The sequence below is a fragment of the Oncorhynchus keta genome, unplaced genomic scaffold, assembly GCF_023373465.1.
Source record: "Oncorhynchus keta strain PuntledgeMale-10-30-2019 unplaced genomic scaffold, Oket_V2 Un_contig_5170_pilon_pilon, whole genome shotgun sequence".
Classification (NCBI taxonomy): Eukaryota; Metazoa; Chordata; class Actinopteri; order Salmoniformes; family Salmonidae; genus Oncorhynchus; species Oncorhynchus keta.
The window spans coordinates 72,886-78,272 of NW_026288150.1; the positions used below are offsets into that span (position 1 = coordinate 72,886).

The 5,387-nt window shown below is 43.0% G+C and overlaps 1 long non-coding RNA gene across 1 annotated transcript; it reads left to right on the forward strand.

The window, feature by feature from the left end:
• Nucleotides 1-322: 322 nt before the first annotated feature.
• Nucleotides 323-4,402, forward strand: LOC127925132 (uncharacterized). The gene is made up of 4 exons (XR_008119841.1): nt 323-451; nt 915-1,132; nt 3,819-4,172; nt 4,241-4,402. It is a non-coding gene; the product is annotated as an uncharacterized LOC127925132 (long non-coding RNA).
• The last annotated feature ends 985 nt before the right edge of the window (nt 4,403-5,387 follow it).

The following is a 5,387-nucleotide window of genomic DNA, read 5'->3' on the forward strand; positions in this document are numbered from 1 at the left end:
AGGAACAAGAGGCTGGTGAGTGGTGGGTTTACAATATATTGATGCAAAAAAAAAAACTTTTTTTTTTGTTGAAGTTATGAGTTTTTATGTCTCTAAAGAAATTGTCCAATATCAGGATTGGATAAACATTGTGGATAAACAATGTTGAACACATATACTACACAATATCAGGATTGGATAAACATCGTTGTTTATTGACATTGTTTTATCGCTATAAAAGTTGTACAACGTATAGCTTCATAGGTACCAACGATCTATATAAATAACCCTGTTTCCTCGTCCATTCTGAGGAAACATCCATGTGTCTTATGGACAGGCCCTCTGATCAGCAGCACTTCCTTAATAAGATGCACCTCCCCAGGATCATGAAGAGAACCCAGTCACCCCACAGAGAGACCGTTTCCCTGTCCTCTCATACTACTCAGAGCCAGCCTACCTGCAGCACCGTAAGGTAGAGTACAGGAACAGCAGCTACTAAGTCATCTTCATACAGACACTATCCTCTCTTCTAACACTCTGGAATAGGGTTTAGGGAAAGCACAGGCTTCTTGGGTCTACGACCCTCTACGCCCTTCCTGTAGATCTGGAAAGGTCAGATAAGGGTTTCAGACAGAGCATCATATGAACACAACCCCCTCCCCCTGTCTACGACCCTGTACGCCCTTCCTGTAGATCTGGAAAGGTCAGATAGGGTTTCAGACAGAGCATCATATGAACACAACTCCCCCTGTCTACGACTCTACGCCCTTCCTGTAGATCTGGAAAGGTCAGATAGGGGTTTCAGACAGAGCATCATATGAACCCCCCTGTCTACGACCCTCTACGCCCTTCCTGTAGATCTGGAAAGGTCAGATAGGGGTTTCAGACAGAGCATCATATGAACACAACCCCCTCTGTGTTTTCATTTGGTTCAGGATGTGACTAGAGATCTGGCCCCGCTGCCTGGTGCAACGAGAAGAGGAGCCCTGGATGAGGAAGACCAGGAAGAGACGCTGAGCCTACGGAGCATGCCCAGTATGAGAAGCACCCTGAGTCACGCCTCAAAGGTGAAAAGGTCACGGGGCTTCCCGAAGAGACACACCGTCCCCGAGCTCAGACTGCCCCCTGTTACTAAGATTCATCCTGACCCCAGGTACTTCCTCACTTCTTTCATTGACATGTTTCGATCAAGGCCGCTCCTCGCCATGCAACACTTCCTGTCCCTGAGGGGAAATGCTTTGGATGGAACTGGAGTCAATATGACCCCATGCCTTTGAGTCAATATAATCCCATGTCTATATGAGTCAATATAACCCCATGCCTTTGAGTCAATATAATCCCATGTCTATATGAGTCAATATGACCCCATGTCTATATGAGTCAATATGACCCCATGTCTATATGAGTCAATATGACCCCATGTCTATATGAGTCAATATGACCCCATGTCTATATGAGTCAATATAACCCCATGTCTATATGAGTCAATATAACCCCATGTCTATATGAGTCAATATAATCCCATGTCTATATGAGTCAATATAACCCCATGTCTATATGAGTCAATATAATCCCATGTCTATATGAGTCAATATAACCCCATGCCTTTGAGTCAATATAACCCCATGTCTATATGAGTCAATATAACCCCATGTCTATATGAGTCAATATAACCCCATGCCTTTGAGTCAATATAACCCCATTGTCTATGAGTCAATATAACCCCATGTCTATGAGTCAATATGACCCCATGTCTATATGAGTCAATATAACCCCATGTCTATATGAGTCAATATAACCCCATGTCTATGAGTCAATATAATCCCATGTCTATATGAGTCAATATAACCCCATGTCTATATGAGTCAATATAACCCCATGTCTATATGAGTCAATATAACCCATGTCTATATGAGTCAATATAACCCCATGTCTATATGAGTCAATATAATCCCATGTCTATATGAGTCAATATAACCCCATGTCTATATGAGTCAATATAACCCCATGTCTATATGAGTCAATATAACCCCATGTCTATATGAGTCAATATAACCCCATGTCTATATGAGTCAATATGACCCCATGTCTGTATGAGTCAATATAACCCCATGCCTATATGAGTCAATATAACCCCATGCCTATATGAGTCAATATGACCCCATGTATATATGAGTCAATATAACCCAATGTCTATGTGAGTCAATATGACCCCATGCCTATGAGGCAATATGACCCATTGTCTGTATGAGTCAATATGACCCCATGTCTATATGAGTCAATATAACCTAATGTCTATATGAGTCAATATAACCCCATGCCTTTGAGTCAATATAACCCCATGTCTATATGAGTCAATATAACCCCATGTCTATATGAGTCAAGATAACCCCATGCCTATATGAGTCAATATAACCCCATGCCTATATGAGTCAATATAACCCCATGCCTATATGAGTCAATATAACCCCATGCCTATATGAGTCAATATAACCCCATGCCTATATGAGTCAATATGACCCCATGTATATATGAGTCAATATAACCCAATGTCTATGTGAGTCAATATGACCCCATGCCTATGAGGCAATATGACCCATTGTCTGTATGAGTCAATATGACCCCATGTCTATATGAGTCAATATAACCTAATGTCTATATGAGTCAATATAACCTAATGTCTATATGAGTCAATATAACCCCATGTCTATGAGTCAATAGGACCCATTGTCTATATGAGTCAATATAACCCCATGTCTATATGAGTCAAGATAACCCCATGCCTATATGAGTCAATATAACCCCATGCCTATATGAGTCAATATAACCCCATGCCTATATGAGTCAATATAACCCCATGCCTATATGAGTCAAGATAACCCCATGCCTATATGAGTCAAGATAACCCCATGCCTATATGAGTCAAGATAACCCCATGCCTATATGAGTCAAGATAACCCCATGCCTATATGAGTCAAGATAACCCCATGCCTATATGAGTCAAGATAACCCCATGCCTATATGAGTCAATATAATAACCCCATGCCTATATGAGTCAATATAATAACCCCATGCCTATATGAGTCAATATAATAACCCCATGCCTATATGAGTCAATATAATAACCCCATGCCTATATGAGTCAATATAATAACCCCATGCCTATATGAGTCAATATAATAACCCCATGCCTATATGAGTCAATATAATAACCCCATGCCTATATGAGTCAATATAATAACCCCATGCCTATATGAGTCAATATAATAACCCCATGTGTATGCATAGAGTACACCAGATATTAGGAACCTAATAGTGAGTTGCCCCCCTTTCGCACTCAGAACAGCATCATTTTGTCAGGTCATGGACTCTACAAGGTGTTGAAAGCATTCCACAGGGATGCTGACCCATGTTGACTCCAGTGCTTCCCACAGTTGTGTCAAGTTGGCTTGATGTCCTTCGGGTGGTGGGCCATTCTCGATACACACAGGAAACTACTGAGAGTGAAAACACAGCAGCATTGCAGTTCTTGACAAAAAACGGTGCGCCTGGCACCTACTACCATACCCTGTTCAAAGGCTTTTAAATATTTTATCTTGCCCATTCACCCTCTGAATGGCTCACATACACAATCCATGTCTCAAGGCTTAAAACTCCTTATTTAACCCGTCTCCTCCCTTCCATCTACACTGATTGAAGTGGATTTAACAGGTGACATCAATAAGGGATCATAGCTTCTTTCACCTGGATTCACCTGGTCAGTCTACAGTGTGTCATGGAAAGAGCAGGTGTTCCTAATATTTTATCACTCAGTACATGTTTCTTTATGTTTGTCATAGAGCCAGTCTGGAATTGAGGGGTACTGGCTACCTGAGATGTTCCAGACTTCCACCCATCATCAAATCTACCAGAACCCACGAGCCTCTGCATCAGGAAAGACCCCCAGGTCCAGCTGGGTACAGGTTAGATACCTTTCTCAATGTAGGTTCTAACTAATTACTCACGGCCCAATGTGAGGAAGAGGAGCTACTCACACAGTAACTCTACAGGGGCGTCAGGACACACCCGTGGGGGACCCCGCCACAGTCCTGCTAATAATGGAGTCTCACGCTTCTCCCCACCCAGGTATAGTCTACATACAGCAATCATCCCTCCCCAGGTATAGTCTATATACAGCAATCATCCCTCCCCAGGTGTAGTCTACATACAGCAATCATCCCTCCCCAGGTATAGTCTACATACAGTAATCATCCCTCCCCAGGTATAGTCTACATACAGTAATCATCCCTCCCCAGGTATAGTCTATATACAGCAATCATCCCTCCCCAGGTATAGTCTACATACAGTAATCATCCCTCCCCAGGTATAGTCTACATACAGTAATCATCCCTCCCCAGGTATAGTCTACATACAGTAATCATCCCTCCCCAGGTGTAGTCTATATACAGTAATCATCCCTCCCCAGGTATAGTCTATATACAGTAATCATCCCTCCCCAGGTGTAGTCTACATACAGTAATCATCCCTCCCCAGGTATAGTCTATATACAGCAATCATCCCTCCCCAGGTATAGTCTACATACAGCAATCATCCCTCCCCAGGTATAGTCTACATACAGCAATAATCCCTCCCTAGGTGTAGTCTACATACAGCAATCGTCCCTCCCCAGGTATAGTCTACATACAGCAATCATCCCTCCCCAGGTATAGTCTACACACAGCAATAATCCCTCCCTAGGTGTAGTCTACATACAGCAATCGTCCCTCCCCAGGTATAGTTTACATACAGCAATCATCCCTTCCCAGGTATAGTCTACATACAGCAATCGTCCCTCCCCAGGTATAGTCTACATACAGCAATCATAGTCTATATTCATACAACAATCATCCCTCCTCAGGTGTAGTCTACATACAACAATCATCCCCCACAGGTGTAGTCTACGTACAGCAATCCTCCCTCCCCAGGTATAGTCTACATACAGCAATCATCCCTCCCCAGGTGTAGTCTACATACAACAATCATCCCTCCCCAGTTGTAGTCTACGTACAGTAATCATCCCTCCCCAGGTGTAGTCTAAGTACAGTAATCATCCCCCAAGTGTAGTCTACATACAGTAATCACCCCCCTGGTGTAGTCTACATACAGTAATCATCCCTCCCCAGGTGTAGTCTAAGTACAGTAATCATCCCTCCCCAGGTGTAGTCTACATACAGTAATCCTCCCTCCCCAGGTATAGTCTACATACAGTAATCATCCCTTCCCAGGTGTAGTCTACATACAGTAATCATCCCTCCCCAGTTGTAGTCTACGTACAGTAATCATCCCTCCCCAGGTGTAGGCTACGTACAGTAATCATCCCTCCCCAGGTGTAGGCTACGTACAGTAATCATCCCTCCCCAGGTGTAGTC